We start from the raw sequence: 21,608 nt of genomic DNA, 5'->3' as shown, positions 1-21,608 counted from the left end.
GGTGTTGAATAAGCCTCCAGGACCCATCTTTCTTGGGCACTAAGCCAATAGGTGAAATTCTTAAAGTTGGTAAAGGGAGATAATCAAAAGGCCCTGCAACACGCCCAGCTAGAACTTCTGAATCTATTTTATTAAGAGCAGCCTCCTCATTACCAAAAATAGACTTCAGATTTTTACATGCAGTATGAACACGTGGGCCCTCGTAATGTAACGGGAAACCCGAACGGAAACCGGAAACTAAATAGTTGACTAGATCCCTATCTGGATGCCCTTGAAGCATATTTTCTAACAACTGACTGTTAATTGGGGTTTGCCCGAGGCCTGACAAATTTGTTGTTACCCTTGTCTTGGAAACTTGTAGGCTGGGCACTGCCTGACCTAAAAGCAGAGTTAACATTCTGGTCAGTATTTTGAGGTTTGTTGTGACAGTTTATACGCCTATGATTCCCACTACAATTTAAGCAAATATGCTTGAAAAAGCAGGGACTCCTATTACAGGACCCATTATTGAAATCAAAACATTTCTTGATACCAGGGTTTGGACGATTAACAGTTTTAGTAGTTGTTGACACACTAACTTGGGCATGCATAAACAAAAGCCACATTTCTTGATCAATTTGACCCCAAGGTATGGAGTGGTCTTGTGCTTTTTTAAGGCGAAATTGCTCGTCGTAATTTTTCCAAGCTACACCCCCAGCCCTCTTAGCACCTAAGCGGACAGTGTGCATGTATTTCAAAAGACCGGCAATGTCTGCAGGATGAGCAGAAGTGTAGATAGATATGAAAACTGTAAACGCATCTGTCCACATAATCAATATCAACAATCTTGGGATTCTTGATTTTACCCTTAACAACAAGCTCCCCGTTTACAAGCGAAAAAAGTTTGGCCTCATCTAAGGGAGCAGGTTTAGCCAGCAATTGACCAAGATCAACAAACTCATTATTAATAATTTTTTGACGAACCGCTGAAACGACATTTCGTCCTAACTCGTCATTTACACTGACCACTTGGTGAGCTCTAGGATCGAATAGGTCATTACATAAATTGTTTGATTGTTGAGAACAGGCAGTATCAACATTACTAGTGTGACGAATTGACACGTTAGAAGTTTGGGGCAAACTGGTATCATTACCTGACGGCTGTACAGCCATCCGAGGCTCGATAGCCTGATGCACAGCCTCCACCAGCTGAGGTGCCAGCCTAGTTGACACCTGCTCGATTACGTCCTCCAGTTGCTGTGGGGACAGGGGTCCTCCCACTCCTGGCTGTTCAGAACTAGAAGGCCTCTCATGCTGCTCACCACTACCCCGGGCTCCAGCTGCTGGCCGGCCTGAATATGGGCTGGACGATGGCCGTCTCGACTTTCTGACACCTTTTCCTCTCATACTGAAAACCCCGGCCGTAACCACAACACAAAACGCTGCAGACAAAAGGCCTGTCTTCCTTCCCTGTGGGATTGTGTGATGACCTCCCGGAAGAGTTAAATGAAATTTGGAAAAGTAAACTGTAAATTATGAACAATCTAATCCTTTGCTTTAAATGTATGGCTACTAGTTCCTATCTCCAAAGCTTAAGATTTCTCAAGGAGCAAAGTAGACGAAAAGGTCCAAGGGAGGTAACTCCTATACAAATTCTGAGACTTTCGACTAGAATAAAGGTCCTCATAAGATAACCGGAATTAATTTGATATGATTAACTCCCATTTTCTTTAATGAATGTGTGTATTGTATGCACTTCCACTTATGTTACCTCGCTATCCCCATATTTATAGTCCGTTCCAAATGTCCAATTTGACCACTTGAATTGTTCGGGAAAACCCTGCAAAACATAGCGCCGATAACGTCACCTGACTAGGCAGTAAACACAAGGGTTTTGTCTCGCTTAGCATACATTTCTATTTTCACACCTAATAACAAATTGGTTAAAGTCTAAATGATGTAGGTGAAAGTATGTCTACTTTAATTTACGAATGTTATTTCATGACATGTTAGGAGATGGTATACGTATATAAAAAAGCAAAAAGGATACGTTTATTTCAATTATCTATCAGAAAATAATAATGTTTTATTTGTGAGGTGGTTTTTTTGTGGTAACATGATATATATATATTTATAAATGTTTGTCATTTACCAAATGCCAATGTAACCTTGATCTTTGTCACAGCCAATGTCTACCAAATACCGTAGTGCAATTATATATAATTAGGAGTTTATCAGTAGTGACTTTTACCCCATAAAGTAATTTTACACCCATTGCACATCTACATCACACTGTAAATATATATAAAATTAACATTTGGAGGAAAATTGGAGGTACGTGTAATGCAAGGTAAGAAATTTGATGATAGAGAGATGTATACGAATGTCCACATGCCATACTAGGGATATTACTATATATATCGGGCACTATATCAAAGATGTGGTGCCCTAACCAGCCAAACTAAATATTTTTACTCGCCTCCATGTAAAAGACTAGTGTAAATTCGGTCAACTTATACTGCTTCAATTGTCACCTTTACACAGCCCTATACGTGTTCTGTGTACCATTCAACTGTCCCAGATTCCTCATCGATACACCATGTGTGTGTAATGTTGCGGCCAGCAAACCTCTGAAATTTGTGACGACTGCTTTGTCTTGGGCAAGGATGTGCACTACCGTGTGATTGGGTACCATCACTTCTACCAACATCACTGCATCCAGGAACTGGGCATCACTGCATCCAGGAACTGGGCTTCCTTTATATGCCACGTGACATAATTGAATTATTTGCTTTATACACATTCACTGAACATTACTACAACACAACAGGTGACAAAGGCCTCTGTTGTGCACCTGAACATACTTCATTAGCCATGCAAGTAACTCTGGTTAGAAATATAACATTAACATGAAATAATTTTAAAATGTTACTCCCAAATTAATGTGTTGTGTGTTTAATTTTAATTATGATGACCTTGACCTTAGAAATAAGTCGACATTTACATATACACCTACACAAATAGTGTATCACCATGTGAAGTTAGTAATTTCGAGATTGTATGAAAATGTAATTGTGGAAAACATACTTCTGTTTTTTGTACAAATGCTTTGCTTGTTTGGTGGTTTAACCCCCCTCCCCCCTGTCAACGTCTAGGGTCATTTTGAGGGATAATCTCCTTGTATAGATAACATGCGGGCGATCTGACGCAGGATATCCTGATCTAGGGGTGATGTGTCAAGGACACACCAAAGTAGCTGAGGACACCCTCAATTTCCATGAGAAATACAAACTGAGTGAAACCCACAACTTTCGTTTATTTGCTCCTTAGAGAACGTGGTCAATGCTCTAAGCATCTGAACTATCTGGGCCCTTGATAGGGAGTGCAGTACAACTAAATGTACAATGATTTTATACACATTCCATGTCCGGGGGAAATTCTACAATACAGGAAGAACTACATATATTTACCCTTTGGGTCACGTGCATGTGTGGTCTTCCTGGTTGCCGATGTTGCTTCCCTTGTAGTTACTTGCTGAGAAGATGGCGGAAACTAAAAATAATTGAATTAAAGATACACCTTATTTTGTGATAATATACATGTACATGTATAAGTGATGATGGCTAATGTCGTAAGGAATCTGATACCCAATTCAGTAAAGCACAAACAATATTATATATAGATAAGCTTGTTTGCATTATTTTTAGCCGAAATTTCCATGTAAGGACATCATGTGGGAGAACCGCCGTAACACATCCTGAGCTTAGGGCAATGCGTCTTGCTGAAGACATATCGTTAACATTAAGGGAAAAAAATTGTTATGCACTGCAAGCTGAGAACTATTTCAGAAATCATATAAACTTGGATTTAGCTTATTTAAATTATATATATTATATACCAAATTAAGGTTCAATATATATTATATACCAGACATGTATGGAGACGTCGTAGAATACTTAGATGCCTACCCATGGTTTGTTCGGTTTTCTAAATCCTTGTGATAGACCATGTCGTGGGAGAGCCAGCTCTGGAAGTAATGCTTTTTTTGTAAAAAAAAACTTTAGTTTGGGTACCATTACACTCTTCCAGAGGTCGTCATCTTTGAGAATTCTTTCAACATGTAGCTGGTTAGGATTTGACTTCCTTTCCACAAAATCAATCCACAGCATATTAAGAATATTTAACTGGCCCTGGCATTGGTAAAAAAAAAAGGCATGCGTCCTTTTTAAGTCGCAATCCATCAGAGGTGGCTTGTAAGCAAAAAGATGATTGCTTTTCATTAGCTTCTTGAAACGTCATCTGATTGGTCTGCAGCAGGTTCTTTATTTCCAAAAGTCCAACTGCAGATCCCTGGTCATCTGAAATCATATCATCAGTACTGGCAGCCAACCACTTGAACGTTTTGTCTATGACTAAGCCCATTGGTCACCCATATATTGAACATATTCTTTTATATTGGTCGATTCCTGACTTAGTCCATAATTGGTAAATGCGTTGCCTCTGTATGTCTTGTAAATGATGCGGTCAACCAATGGTTTTACTGGTGTCTTTGTATTCCGCGACATGATTTATCCAAACCGTGATGATGTCAAGCGAATTCTGCGCTCCTCCTTCCATGTTACGCTCAGGCTCTGTGACTTTGTCCATTTCTCTATCTGGTCATATTTGTCCTGGTTGAGGTTAATGTGAACTCTTACAAATTCCTCACATTTAGTGTCCAACTGGGATGGTGTGATGTCCTCTGCTGGTTGTACAACGTCCTCTCCATATTCTTCTCTTGCCCGTTTGCTGGAGGCCACAGATGTTGATTTCATTTTCCTTTTCCTGGCTCTAGCTTTCACTTCAGGTTTCTGCTAGTTTGACAGATTCCGCAGGTGACGTGATCTCTTCTGGTAGTATGAGATGAATGTCTACCCTGGTCTGTACATCGGCCAAACACTACAGATGACCATGCTGGGCCAACGTTTTTTCGAAGGGCTCCCCCATAGCATCTGGCATGCCAAGACCCTCGTTTGCATCGGTTCACCATCTTTCCTCCATCAAATTTGTCTCCGTAGAGACATCCAGCTCTCGGTCAGGTTGGTAGTGTTGTTACCTATCAGTCTTGAAGCATTTGTTGCTAGCCGGTCTAATAGGACACTGACACCCGTCAGTATGTCTCGATCCAGAGTAGCCTAATAACTGATATCTTGCCTGGACTCCTCCATGTCCTCCTCAGCAGTACCCTGTTCCCAGTAGGCCTGCTGATCAGTCAAAATGTCGTCTTCCACAGATGTCTCATCAGGGTCAGCTTCTTCAGATGTGTTTCGCTTGCAAGATATGTTGATTGGTCTGGAATTGCAAAAATCACTGCAATTTCCATGGTCACCGAAAATGTGATGCACATGGTTCCGAATATCAAGTTCAAGCTGTTTTGTTGCTTTTTTCATCCTGATGGCACATCTTACTGCCGTGGCAAGTCGGTTTCTTACTAGTTTCATCAGTTTCCCCTTCCCCTTTTAGTGTGGCTTATCCATCACGAGTTTCTCAAGACAAGACCTCAAGCACTTACATGAATGGTTCGCACATTCCATCTTCACTACATCTTTCCCCCAGACAGGAATGGTCTGCTTGATCCTCGACAACACTGAACTGTCACCATCAGCAATCATCCTGATATATCGAAGTCCAAACTTTGACTCTGCCTGGGAGAAACCCTCAGCGATGATGTCTGCTTCCATGGCTTGGCTACTGTCAGTCCAGTTCTTGAAACACTCATGAGGGATAGCTTCTGTCTTCTTGGTTTCAGTAATTGAACAAAATTGGCAATATCGGTTACGAATCCCCACATGAAGGAGCTTTCCTGTTGCCGCACCGAAAATAACTCCAACTCCTCCTAATGCGTTGTAGGTGTGTTTGTGGCTTCGATTCGACCATCCTCCATCACACACTACAGTTATTACAGGAATTCCCTGGTGGAAGTCATTTCTTTCAAAGGCAATGCGCCTTTCTTCTGCTGCAGCAGCCGCAAGATCCTTGTCTAAGCATTTTGACCACATAGTTCCCACTGCATGCTCAATATTTGTAAATGTATAAGAGGTCATTCCTGGCACATCCATAGTCGCAAGTGTCTCGTTTATTCGACTCAGTCCACCACCCGTGGCCATTGTGCCCCACGCTGCCCTCAAATTGATGTCTTGGATTGATGGATGAGTTGGGACTGTTGTACTCGTGTCGAGGAAATACTCCTTCCCACACTTGCATACAGCAACGAAAGTGCTGGCTAGTCCACATTTTTTAACTTCACCAATAATATTAAAAGCTTTCCCACCTTCACTTAATGACGAAATGGCAAGCTGACAATTAACCGTGTATCGAAGGATTGTAGTAAAATGGGTGTCCAACAAAGCCATATTAATTACACGATGTCCTTGTGGAAATATTTCCTCCAGGGATCTTGTCAAACAGCTTAAACGCACAGATTCAGGAATAAGAATTGATCTCATCTTCTTCTGTTGTATTCTCCTTACACTGATCTTTACGCATGGCCTGCCCTTCACGTGATAAATTTGTCAGTAAATCTGATAAGGTTTTGCTAGTGTAGCGTACGTCTTATCCTGCATCCGTTGCTTCAGCTGTACCATAAAATGGGCATATTTCAATTTCCTCGGTCTGTGTTGTCTCTCAGTTGGTATATTAAATGTCCATCTAGTTTTCCTCTTTTTGGTACGCCCCATTGCGATGAAAGTTTCCAATAATTTAGAGAGGTCCGGATCCAATGCTCATAATTTCCAATAATTTCATTAAGTCATTGCCAAAGTCCCAAAATACTACATTATACACTGTTATATTACAAATTTTGGTAAGCAAACATTAAAAAAAATGTTAGGATTTTTTTTCCTCCTTGGTGTCAAAACGCTGTGTAAAAGTCGAGTTCTAAGCCGAAAAAGGCGATTGCACGTGGGAACTTATCTTTTATAGGTCCTGTCAGGGCCTCCGTACACGCAATTTTCGTGACTGCACCTGAACTGACACTTTCAACTGTCAAACGATCCCGGGGCTCTGTCTGAAACTTACCTAAATATACTCGATCATCGGTCATTTATGTTCACCGATCCATCTGTGTCGGGTTCAGCATGTTGTCCTCTTATGTTTTACATCCGGTGATGGTACATCAATGACACAAATAAGCTGGAATTATGAAATGTTGATATTTGTTTTCGCATCAGCTTCGTCAACATTGGATGCCGGAAATGGGTAAATCGGATTTGTACCTGCGCCGTTAATAAAAATAAGGCACGCGAATTTTCCTTTAACGTGTTACATATCTTGGAAAACAAGTAAATCATTGATATTCTAGTACCTTCGTATAATTATATTATATAATAAAACAGGTTATCAAAATTTACTCGAGTTTTCAACTTTGGCTTCAACATGCGTACCAATATTATTCACTGCGAACCGGGTAATATAGCGACCATGTGGCAGGAAAAGACACACGAAGATTTCTGGAGGTCTTGTTTGGTTTATTCATAACGCGATCTTTCATTATTTTAAGATAGTTCAGTAGCATATGTATGTAAGTTTCATTCGAAGCATGTGCAATTTCGGTACTACCCAAAATAAATGTTAAATCGAGCGATGTTTTACATGAACACGATTCCTCCTCATGTTGGAATTTTGAATGTCGGATTGGAAATTCATTTCAGTAGTGTTTAGTGGGTGGACAGTTTGCTTGTAAAAACTTGGTTTGTTGCAAATATACATAGGTAGTGGTGGTCATAGACTAAAGCTAGGAATTGTTTCACAATGTATGTAAGTAGTGGACTGCAGGTTCCCATACGACGACAATTATTGTAATAGATTGCTGAAAACATTCTCAATTTACAAATTTAACATATTTTAGTGTTATTTCATCATTTATTAAGGCCAAAATTATTTCTTGACACCAAAAAGGTTTCCAAGCATTTTATGTAAATGGCCAGTTTCACGGTGAAGTCGGCCATATTGTGCTTGGCAATACCCCTTAAATGGGTTTTTTTCCTGGATAGAGACTTTTATTTAACTTGGAAAATGAACATATAAAAAGTGATTTTTTCATCAGTTATTGAATGGGTTTTTTTCTGAAATTTAGTGTGTATGTACCTCAATTATGTTTGAGAAATATTGGAGGAGGATTATTCTGTGACAGGGATTGTTTAATGCTAACGGAATGCATTATTGAATTTGATACACAGTTTGGTGTGGCAGCCATATTGGAATGTCCTTAACCGGCTATCCGGAAGAATACATGCACCGTACTAACTGCTAGGGCAGTTATTTTCTCCTTTGAATACTTCCCACCTGCAATAATGATTCCGTAACGTACTCCTTGCGCTATCTTTTGACCATTTGGCAACTTTTAGTTTCGTAGCTGACACGGTACAACTTCACACGGCCAGTCATTTTGTTTACAAAGAAATGGTGTGTTATGCGCATGCGCTAGCAGAGGAAATCCCTGTTTTTTGTTTCACAGTTGTAACTAATACTTGTATCCATATGTTGTAAAGAGCCTTAAAGTAATTTTACAAATTATATAGGGCGCTATATACATGTTGTATATTATTATTATCACATCTCAAGCAATTCCCTTCTTTATTTTATTTTTTATTTTATTTTTTCGTCTTCACAGATACATCATGTAAAATATCATATGAGTATACATATATCATGTAAACATATCCTCTCACAGGAGTCACATCTTTGATTTTTTTCCTTGCATGGGATGAGTTCTGGAGTTCAGTACCTGAGAAGTGGTTTTTTTTACCAAACATTACTTATAACTAAACGTCACATACTGTATACATTTACATCACACCACAAAGACATAAACTCTTACAAGGCAATATATATATCCTTATATATATTCTGACTTAATAATAATTTATATCTACATTGCTATTTAAGTGAGTTTCAATCGAACTAAGTATAAAAATTGTATAGATATATATTGTATATAAGTCAGCTATTTTTTTAATATCAGGATACGAAATGTGTATAAACATATATACATAGTATACAAGTAAATCCATTTAAAATAAAATTGTGTATCATATGTAGGTGTTTTTATTGTAACACTCCTTCGCTCTTTATATATGTTTTCAATTGTATTTCATGCATAAACATATATGGATATATATAGAGTCCGATAATCTATAAACAATCTGCTATACAAATGTAGGGGGAAGCTTTACTACCTAAGAAAGTAAGAAATCTTATTTTAAAATAGTTACATCTTTATGTCATATGGATAGGTTGTAATTTATTAATGTTGTTGTTTTTATGTAAATACTTTTTCCCACTCTTCCCATATTTGATTTTTTTTAAATTTTGTTTACATGTATTTATATGAACAACTTTTTCGATTGTATATCTTTGTGCAATAAATTCTTTTAACAATTTGAAGTTAACTCTGTTTTGTCTTTTTGATGTACAAAAAATAAAGTATTTTGTTAGTAATATAAGGAAGTTGAGAGGTTGTGATGTGACAATGTTAACTGTATGTCCAAACAAAATCATTTTTAAATCAAAAACTACTGTTTTATTTGTTTATTGTTTTATCCATTCTTCTAGTTTGGTCCAAATGACCTGAGCTTCATTACATTCCCAAAACATATGTTCTAAATCTTCTACATTATTTTTGCATAGGTTACACTTGTCATTATTTGTTATGCAAATCTTTTTCAAATATTTATTTACTGGTAGAATTTGATTTTGAATTTTATACTTGAACCATTGTAGTTTTGTATCTTTGGTAGTCTTAAAGGGTAGTAAATAAATTTTATTCCAGTTCAAATATTGGAAAATAGGGTTTGTTTTCCATTTAATTTCTGATGTATTGACTATGTTTTTGTGGTTTTGCTCTGTAAATGCATAATAGAAATCTCCACTGCCTTTTTTACTTTTAAATTCTATATACTTTTCGATATTACAGAAAACTTGTCTTTGAATTCTTCAAAATTTAAAAATGCTCCATCTCCTTTCATTAAGTCAACTACTGTATTTACACCTTTCTTATGCCAGTCTTCAAAGTAAATGTATTGATTCCCTATCTTAAAGTTAGAATTGTACCATAAAGGGGAGGTAAGAAGGTCAGTTTTGGTTCTTGTTTTATTTAGTTTTGACACTTTTATCCATGTATTTAGGACTTCTTTCCAAAATAAATTTGTTATATTTAAGTTTTCAAAGAAACCTTCACCAAATTTTGAAAGGCACTGTATGGGACATATTCCATGTACAAAAATGTTTTTCCATTCCCTATCACTAGATGTCAAAAGTCTTCTTACCCAAGTAGATTTTAAACTATCAATTAAGTTCCCTATATCTATCATTTTTAAACCTCCTTTGTTGTATTGTTTAATTAGAGTGTTCCTTTTCACTTTATCAATAGGTCCTTGCCATATAAATTTAAAAAAAAATAGAATTCAATGTTTTAATAAAAGCTCTGTCTGGATTCGGTATAGTCATAAAGAGATGAATCATTTTTGAAAGTATTAATGTTTTTAAAACAGTTATTCTACCTATTGGTGTAAGTATTCTTTTAGACCATTGTAGTAATGATTAATCTAAATTTTGTATAGCTTTATTATAGTTAATGTTAATCATTTCATCTAAGTTGACAGAGTAATCTATTCCAAGAAGGTTAAAATTTGTAATCCCCCATTTTAATTTCCATCTATGGTGGTAGACGTCTTGACTGAATTTTTTACTTCCTATCCATATCAATTGTGTTTTGTCACTATTTACCTTAAGACCTGATATTTGTGCAAATAATTCTAACATTTTGAGTGCCTCATTGAAAGATTTCCTAGAACCATTTAAAATAAGAAATGTATTATCTGCAAACTGTGAGAGTTTGTGTTCTTTTTTCCCTACTTTGATACCCTTAATGTTTGCATTGTTTTTAACCATAATTGCCAATATTTCTGCCACAAGTATAAAAAGATATGGTGAGACAGGGTCGCCCTGACGACAGCCGCGTTCTACAGTGAAAATTTCTGATAACCTACCATTTTGTATAATAGCTGATGAAGTGTCTTTATATAGTGTATTGATCCAATGTCTGATACTCGGTCCAAAATTAAAAAAAAATATTACTTTGTCTAGAAACTTCCATGATACCGAGTCGAAGGCCTTTTCAAAATCTATTAAAACCAATAAACCAGGAATGTCATTATTTTCTGTATAATTCATTATGTCATATATTAATCTAGTATTCTCTCCAATAAACCTACCCCTTAAAAAACCTGTTAGTGTATCGGAAATTATAAAATCTAAAATTGTTTTCATTCTGTTGGCTATGCATGCCGAGGCTAATTTGTAAATTGTATTTAATAATATAATAGGCCTCCAGTTTTTTAAAAATTGTCTTGGTTTTTCTTCTTTTTGAATACATGTAATAATACCTAGCCTTTGATTTGTGGAAAAAGATCCTTTAGTATATCCCTGGTTTAGTGATCTCAATATAAAATATTTAAGTTCTGGCCAAAATAAAATAAAACATTCTGCAGGAAAGCCATCTGTTCCAGGCGCTTTACAGTTTTTCATAGTTTTTAAAGCTTTCCCAAGCTCTTCTTCTATTAAATTTCCTTTTAGTGTTTCTTTTTGATTGTCTGTTGATTTATTTAAATCAAACTCTTTAAGTAAGTTGTATAGATCAACATCTTCTATACCTTCAGACTGTTCACTGTAAAGTTTTGTGTAAAATGTAAAATTCCCTTGATGCCATTCCTTAACAGCAGAAGCGACAACGAGGCCGTTGTTTTGCCACTCTGTGTGGAGGACATCAGAAGGAACCGCGGGAAATGCGTGTTTTGTCTATGTCTGTCTTTTTCGTGATTTTTATCTTGACCCATGCATGTTTTGTTTGTTTCGCCACCTGTGCCCCCGCCCGCCACGGTGCCCAGCAATGAGACACTGATATGACGCGGATGTCACAAGTGTCGGAGATAAACAGAATAGTATACTCGTAAGAGTATACATATTACTTGTAAGAGTATACTCTCGCGATTGACCCTAAGCCACCGCCTTCTTAGAAGTATGTATACCAAGGGATCGGCGTGACCAGCCGTTTGGTGATAGAGGGCCCATATCACCTTTCGTCTACCCAGAGTACGAAGCAAAAGTACTCCTATCCAGAGTTCGTCAGTGATTCAAACCCCTGCTCAACCACCAGGCTCTTCTTCCCCCAGGAATAAGAGACGCAACCCACGGCAAACAGGTTGGCTCAAATTGGAGCTACTATGAAAGCCTTCTGCTACGTTGACACCCAGAGCGACAATCACAACCCCGAAGTGATTATGCACGCACGGAGGGCTAAAGTACCCAGCCTCGGGACGTGAACTCAGCTTTCATGATAGTTGATGCTAATAATAAAGAACAACTTCAGACTGAATATATTAAAGCCCGCTTACTACTCTAACCGTGTTATATAAGATTCCAAGACGTACCTGCAACTTAAATGAAATGACTTCACAGATTTCCTGTATGCCAGTGGGACTACTGAAGCCGGTGTTTGCTTAGCCTTGAAACCATGTTCCTACAAATTGGTATGATTTGGTGAAGTTATATGATTGTTTACCTGAACGTAACAAAAACAAATTATCTGCGCATTACTACAACAGACAAAATATAAATGTCAGTTTTTGTATGCACTATAAAAGTCAGCGAAAAGAATCAGCGATTTTTGCAATTAAACTATTCTTAAAAGGGGTAGATAATATATGGAACGAAAAGTTCGCTTCAATATACTGGAGCTTAAGATAGCCTTCCAAGTCACACAGAGTTTGTGTGTAAAAGCTCATATTTGTTTTCAAATAGAATATTGGACAGAGTAGGGGAGAGGAAAAGGGGTCCGTCATACAAGCTTCACATGTGTACCCGAAAAATCTGGCCGTCGTGTATCGTCAGCACCTTTGGCCATCCACGGCACATATCTCGGGCCAGTCAGAGTTGCTTTGTCACGCCACCTTTCAAACGATAACGAATGGATGTTAGTGTTTTCGCTGCGGTATAGAACAAATATTCCACTTCACTGTGAGTTGATATGTTTTCTGTTAAACTTAATCACAAACTGCCGCAATATCAGTTATACCTGCCTTATATGCTAATTGTGGCTGCAAATACTCTTATTGGAATGGTATTACTTGTTTTATTTACCACCTTTTAGCATCCTCAAAGGACAACTTAAGAAGGTGGACGAGGACTAAACACCATTTCTGCAGGCTGCAATTGAGACCGGTCTGGTTTGTCAAATTGTACATCTGTGATAATATTATGTATTTTATCAACATTAATTAATCTTTCATTTAAAATGGCAGTGAACATTTTTCTAAGACAACTTACTAATGTAATACCTCTACAATTATCAGTTTCATTCACATCACCTTTCTTAAATAGTGGGATAATTGTTCCATTATTCCAATTATCTGGGGAAATTCAAGAACTAAATATTCCATTAAAAAGCAATTTCAGACATGGTGCCAATGAATCTTTACAAGTAACAAACACTTCATTTAATAAACCATCAAGACCACAAGCCTTATTTTGTTTTAAATTAGATATTGCATGTAAAACCTCTCTCTCAGTGATCTCTACATCTAGTTCAGAATAAGGGTTCATATCATTACCAGAATCATCATAAGCATTCAGATATGCATCAACTTCCTCATTACGATCAGGAACAGTAGACGCCAATTTTTTTAAATGTTCAAAAAAATCTTCTCTTTTCAAATAATATTTTCTCGCTTTTGTCTTTCTCCTGTAAAATGTTTTCGGGTTATATGTTCTCAAGTAATTCATCAAGTTACCCTTCTGGGTATTGTATTCTCTTTTCAGTTTTGTGTTTTATTCTTATTAAAGACTGAGAGAGCAGCTTTGTATTCTTTGAATTTCACTTTACAAGTTTCTGAAAACCAAGGTTTATCTCCCTTATTATAGTTTCTAGATTTAAAATACAGCGATGATGTCATCTTTTGTGATAACTCTACATTATTTTTCAGGAATGGAGAGATGTGAACAATAACTCTCCATTACTTAAAAAATAATGTCATTTGTACTCCAAGCATGTGAATTTGGTCATTTCTCACGTGTGATATAAGAATGACATTTTTAGTTACAAAACTGACAACTAAGACTTATTCAGAAATATAACAGACAAATTATTTTTTATTCCACTCGTTCAGAACAAGACAACAATACATACAAAGAGTAATATGAATTGAGAATAAGAATTGAGAATAAGTTCACTTTAAGTTGATATTTACAGTAAGTTCAATGCTCTTTCCCTCATTTGATTTGAAGCTTTTGCTAGAACTGCAATCACTGTATTCATCTTTTTTTTGTCCCTGTATCACTTCACTGACTGACCGCTTTTGAGCGGACGTGGTTCTCTTATAGTTACGAATGGCAGATGATCGGTGACCTGTAACCTCCGATATTAGTTGTTCGTCAACACCAGCATGATATAGTCTGGTTGCTGCTGAAGTTCTTAAGGAATGATTGGTCCTGTATCCAGTAAGACCTGCTTGTTTGCAAAGTGACGAAACTACGCATGCAAGCTTGTGTCGGCCAAGCGGTTGGTTACAATACCATTGCATTCCATCAGGCTTTTGTAATGGACGAAGATAAAATGCATCACTACCCGTCAAAGGACACAATTTGCAATATTTTTCATACAACCGCACAACACATCTCTCCGGATTTTGTTCATTTGCATATGCAGTTACACACTTATTGGACACTTTCCTGTGTTTTAATCCACCCTGATTGTTTTTAGAAATATCCTCCGTATAGGCAAGATATCTGCCTTGCTCATTTTCACCCACACAAAACTGGGAACGATCTCCTCTCCGTAAATTTCGGTGTTCCTGGCCACCACGTAAAGCAAAATTTAGCCCAATCAGGTAGACCATTGTGTTGATTAATTTTTCTGGAGTATCATCACCAAGCACATGTTTGGACCACATTACATCCTCCTCCTCTTCAGAAATAGGGAGAGCTTGTTTTTTCGGACCACCAACATTATTCTTTGATTTTTCTTTCATAATGTTATCCAGAGTACTCCTGATTTGAAGGAATCCTTCATCTGTGAGAAATTTGTATCTCTTATCTAGAGTATCTAGATATAATTGAATGCAAATGACGAAACTGTACATGGTTTCTGATGGATAATCAGATCCATCCACCTTTTTCACTTCACAAATAAACCTGGAAATGGAAAAGTTCAGCTCGTCCTTTGTCATTTCTTCCAGGTTGACCAGTATAGGACTGATATCCATGTTCTTAGCAATTCTATTCCTGTTATCTTGCCATTCCTTAAACGTGTTTACAGCCCATTTTACTTTGCTCATGGTAGAGGCAGCTAGTCTGAAAATACATATAAAGTAAAATACTTTAATTACATGAATACTCATACTACATTTTATATTAGAAAAGTACTTTATTGTACTTTTAATTGCTTCAATTGGATTGAAATCAATGCAGCATATCATTTATCTAATATACATTGTTTACTGTATATATTATTAATCTTAGAACATAAGAAGTTATGAATTTAAAATAAGACTATTCCTCAGCAGCAATTAGTGTTCACTGGCCATAATTTGATAATTTTACCAACTTAAAAAAGAAAGGTAAATCTTGTTTACCTGTCTGGTTCAATTTCATAAAAAAAATGGAAATATAATGAAATATAAGGTCATAAAAAGGACGATAATGTAGTCTTATATTAATATATAGTAAATCTCACCTTCTTGACTGTAATTCTGAAATTTCTGTATCAGTCTTGGGTAAGTTGAAGCGATTCGGCCACAATTCCAAAACATCACGTTCCTCTGCTTTTTCTGCTGTCTGTATCAAACTGTCATCATCGCTGATATCCGAGTAATGTGGTGAATAGTTAGGCATGTTTTCTTTATCCTCTCTCATACCTAAGATGTCTTGTATAGCATTATCAGTGTCATATTCAGAGTCTGGTAAACTTGCACTTGAAAATGTGCTCTGAGTTAAAAACACGTCCTCATCATTTGATTCCATCTTGTTGACTGGTACAAAGGACAAAACCTGGCCCTTACTCTTATACACTAGCATTTTACCCATGCTTTTCATACCTACCCATGCTTTTCATACCTCTACCCACCAGCAGCAAATGAAAAAGTCTCCAATACTTGTTCCACATGAGTGGACGTACAGGTAAAAAACAAGAAGACAGATACGGGGTACAAGAAGGGTGGTGTATTTTAAGCGGGTTAATGTCCTTGTAACTGTCCATTCCTTAAAAACAACGGGCCTCGGCCCCTTCGGGGCCTCGGCTCCATTATTTTTAAGGAACAGACAGTCACTCGGACATTAACCCTTGCATAGTACAAGATGGAATCTGAACGCAATATGGTTCAACAATGGTTCTAAGTAATTCAGAATAATCTTCGACACTTTTGTTTACACTATCCAAAGACATATCCATATTTCTACATGAATACATTAGACTATCGGCATTATCATTGATCATTGATTTAATTAACTCAAAATTTTCCTGATTCCATCGCGTAGGCCATGAACTGATGAGCTAGAAAAGCATTCATTTTCTAAAGATAATTTTGATATAACCCCATTGTATTTATGACTAGCGTTTAAAAGTAGAGCAGATTTATTAAGAGGTCATCACTAGAACAGGTCATGTTAAGATACATTTTGTATATCAGTTTATTGAATACAAATGATATATCATACCATTATATTGATAAGTCTTGTCTGGGTGAATGAGGGTGACAAAGGTTCTAGCGTGTGTATGAATGTGAGTATGATGAATGACGAATGATTGCTGATGCTGTTGCTGATATGATGACGATGATGATGATGATGAAATGAGGAGGATGTGTGCGAGTTAGTGTGAGTGTCCTTGATGATGATAAGGATGATGTGTGCGAGTCAGTGTAAGTGTGTCCTTGTGAGTGTCTTTGTTTTATCTGTAATTGCCATAAGTTGTAAAACTTCAGCAAATAAAGAACTTAACTTACATTATCATGTCGGACCAATCAGCGCCGAGGTCACAAATGTTAGAGAAAATGGCAGGCTCTGGATTACCGATCGTCAGCCTGGCCAGCTTGAAAACTGGACTCGGGTGTCCGTCTTGATAACGTAAGTCCATGAACTATCATACAAGTAAGTTTGTTTTTTATTGTAGAAACACTGTACCGACATTGAATAGCGGACATGTCGTGTGTTTTGCGCTACCCACTATGGATTTAGCGTGTCATCCCGTGGACAGCAGTGTCCAACCAACTGAAATTCGACCATTTTTCGATGTTTGTGGGTATCTACCGAAAATTATACTGCATGATATATAGCAAATCATGAATCAAATTAAAGACAAAAATATTTTCCTGTCGATCTAGACTATTCCCGGCGTCATACTATGAACGGTTATGACAAAATATCACGTTTTCTGGAACAGTGTCATTTACTAGGGTGACAGAGTTAGCAACCTTGATTATAGTATAGGTCTATTTACAGACGAGGCTAATACCTTTGCTTACACTTACTCACATACCATATGCTTATAACGAGTAACATGAAAGGCAGTTTGAGCATAGAATCCGTGCTTGAGCATGAAACGGTTGTAAGAATACGGGTCAATGTCAACAAGATTTAATTTTGCATTTTAACGAGATAAATATCGCGTTTTGACGCGATAACCAACGCATTTTAACGAGATAGGCAACTCATTTTAACGAGGTAACCATTGCATTTCAATGAGATAACTGACTCGTTTAAACGAGAAGGTAAATGCCTTAGTGTGTTAAAAACGAGAAAATTAACGCGTTAAACGGAGATAAAAATATAGAATTTTCGAAGTTGACACTGATAGGCTACCGTACAAACTCCATCGAATTATATTCTTATATTCGTCCGTTGACAAACCAGACCGGTCTCAATTGCAGCCTGCAGAAATGGTGTTTAGTCCTCGTCCACCTTCTTAAGTTGTCATTTGAAGATGCTAAAAGGTGGAAAATTAAACAAGTGATCATAATACCATTCCAATAAGATTTGCAGCCACAATTGGAATATAAGGCAGGTATAACCGATATTGCGGCAGTTTGTGATTAAGTTTAACAGAAAACACAGTGAAGTGGAATATTTGTTCTGTTCCGCAGCGAAAACACTAACATCCATTCGTTATCGTTTGAAAGGTGGCGTGACAAAGCAATTCTGACTGGCCCGAGATATGTGCCGTGGATGGCCAACGGTGCTGACGATACACGACGGCCAGATTTTTCGGGTACACATGTGAAGCTTAATTGTATGACGGACCCCTTTTCCTCTCCCCTACTCTGTCTAATATTCTATTTGAAGACAAATATGAGCTTTTACACACAAACTCTGTGTGACTTGGAAGGCTATCTTAAGCTCCAGTATATTGAAGCGAACTTTTCGTTCCATATATTATCTACCCCTTTTAAGAATAGTTTAATTGCAAAAATCGCTGATTCTTTTCGCTGACTTTTATAGTGCATACAAGACTGACATTTGTCATCGGCTTAGGCCATCCGTTAAGGACAATTACATTTTGTCTGTTCTAATTATGCGCAGATAATCTGTTTTTGTTACGTTCAGGTAAACAATCATATAACTTCACCAAATCATTCTAGGAACTTGCTTTCAAGGCTAAGCAAACACCGGCTTCAGTAGTCCCACTGGCATACAGGAAATATGTGACGTCATTTCATTTAAGTTGCAGATACGTCTTGGAATCTTACATAACACGGTTAGAGTAGTAAGCGGGCTTTCAATATATGCATCCCAACCATCAGTTTGGTGTTATTGGGCTGACAGCTGCTTTGTAAGTGTTCAGTCTGAAGTGCTGAGATAAGCTAAACTGTTTGAGATCCAAAATATGTCCTTATAATACTGTCTATCCTTTGTTGGGACTGGAAAGGTTGCTGAGAAAACATTAAAATCGTCAGTGCTATAAAACACACGTTAATTGTCTAGCAAGTTTTTATTATTATTATTAGCATCAACTATCAGATGAAGTCCTGTAAACAGTTAAATGACTTTACAGGAAAACCTGGGACCGTTTACATGAACCGTTCTCTTGCTCAAACTCAGATTCTCTTCTAAAGCCAAATTTCTTGCTCAAGTTATACATTACTAATTTTTTTAACATTTTGTAAGCGATTTTGAAGATTTTTTGTACAAAACGTCTTGTTTTTACGTATTTTTCAGTAATAAATATCATTTTCCAAGCCACAAATCAAGCTGAAGTATTCAAACAGTGAATATCAATGTTATCACTTTGATTAAATCCAATAATCTCCTGACAAATTGTAATATCCCTAATAAATATCTCCCTTCTAAAATAGACCTCTCCAGAAGCAATATGCACTTGTAAGTAGATCCATGAAATTATAAAAAAAAATGTGTTTATGTCTTCATGTTTTCTTTAGTGATTACGTGAATAACTTGTTATGTTTCATGAACAAATTATATATTCATGAGTAAAGGACTCGGAATTTTACTTTGCAAAATTCTGTAGTAAGGTACTGCATTTAAATTGGAATTCCTTTATTATTAGCATTCATGTTGAAAATAAAATGAATTTTAGCAAACACACAATTAGCCTGTTTAGAGAATGATTGGAATATTCCTTTTTTTAAATATTAAAGGGCCATAACTCTACCTCCATAATTCATCTTGGAAGATGTCAAAAAACTGTCAAACTGAACCGGCGGCATTCACATGAAAATATATTAAATGAATTGCAGTTTATTTTCTTTCTATATGCACAGCTTGACATGTCTTAGTATGGAACTGTCCGTCAGTCTGACATATTTTAGTCTTTAACTTTTATCTAATGAAAATATTTTCATAAAACTTTATACAACTCACTAAATATGTCGTGGGGTATTACTGTGACACAGCAGTGGGGTATTAATGAGACCCACACTTCATAGTTTGTATAATACATTATGATCAAAGATCAAATAAAAATTTGCTTGTTTGGAGCATAACTTCTTCAATACAGATATTATTTAATGAAATTTCAAAGATATACTAACCACCAGGTGGTGATAATGTAAGATCGGCACAAGTTTCCAGGCCCAAGTTGACATCACAAAACAAGTTTCCAGGCCCAAATTGACATCACAAACCAAACTTTCAGGCCGAAGTTGACATCACGAACCAAGTTTCCAGGCCCAATTTGACATCACGAACCAAACTTCCAGGCCCAAGTTGACATTACAAACCAACTTTCCAGGCCCAATTTTACATCACAAACCAACTTTCTAGGCCCAAGTTGACATCACGAACCAAGTTTCCAGGTCCAAGTTGACTTCACAAACCAAGTTTCCAGGCCCAAGTTGACATCACAAACCAAGTTTCCAGGCCCAAGTTGACATCACAAACCAAACTTCCGGGCCCAAGTTTACATCACAAACCAAGTTTCCAGGCCCAAGTTTACATCACAAACCAAGTTTCCAGGCCCAAGTTTCCATCACAAACCAAGCTTCCAGGCCCAAGTTTCCATCACAAACCAAGTTTCCAGGCTCAAGTTGACATCACAAACCAAGCTTCCGGGCCCAAGTTTACATCACAAACCAAGTTTCCAGGCCCAAGTTTACATCACAAACCAAGTTTCCAGGCCCAAGTTGACATCACAAACCAAGTTTCCAGGCCCAAGTTGACATCACGAACCAAGTTTCCAGGCCCAATTTTACATCACAAACCAAGTTTCCAGTTTGCGACAGATATGCTTACCTTTTACATAATTCTACAATACATGATCCAAGAGCCAAAAGAACATCACAGACTTAAAATGAAAACACAAAAGAAACTCATGGATTGACTTAAAATTTTATTACATTAACAAACTAGGATTGTGTATAAAATCAACAAAACAAGATAAATGTATTGAAAGAGACAAAGTATGGAGTTCTGGTGCAATAATAATAATAATAATATTTACATGATCAATGTGTCTCAACATGCATCAAAGATTTCAAAACGATTTTAAACACTGATCTTATAAACGTGATAAATCTGTATAACACTTGATAAAGACCACTATACATATATTACATGTTATCTATCTACATAGACAAAATATGAGTAACAAACTCTAAACTTGTAAATAAAATCTCTGATAGGATACCGGGAAATCTTCGCTGCAGTCTAATTTTCGCCTTTTTCGCCCTTCGTAGCGAGGGCGAATTTATCTTTACAGTGAATATCTGTAAACAACGTCATGTACAAAGTAATTGTGAAGGGTGAAAATAATATTTGGCGAAAATTGGTTTCACCATTGAGGGGCGAAAATTTCCCGGTATACCGTTTTACGAGTACACAAGTACATTGTTACACATACGGTACAACTATTTTCTATATTCTAGTCTGGACGAATCCTCTACAAGTACATGTACAGTGGTTTCATAGATAGGATATATTCTAATAAGATCGTATGGCAATTCAGATCATAAAACACTCATTAAAATATTGTGAGTATCTATATTTAGCATGGAGATTTTTTTGTCTGTAAAATCCCAAATTCTAGTCCGCAGTAAAATATTGAGTTAGAACATCTCACTTGTTACGTTAGATGTCCAGCATTTGTG

The sequence above is a fragment of the Mizuhopecten yessoensis genome, unplaced genomic scaffold (genome assembly GCF_002113885.1).
Source record: "Mizuhopecten yessoensis strain PY_sf001 unplaced genomic scaffold, ASM211388v2 scaffold2329, whole genome shotgun sequence".
Classification (NCBI taxonomy): Eukaryota; Metazoa; Mollusca; class Bivalvia; order Pectinida; family Pectinidae; genus Mizuhopecten; species Mizuhopecten yessoensis.
The sequence above is the reverse complement of the archived record's forward strand: the minus strand, read 5'-3'. Positions refer to the sequence as shown.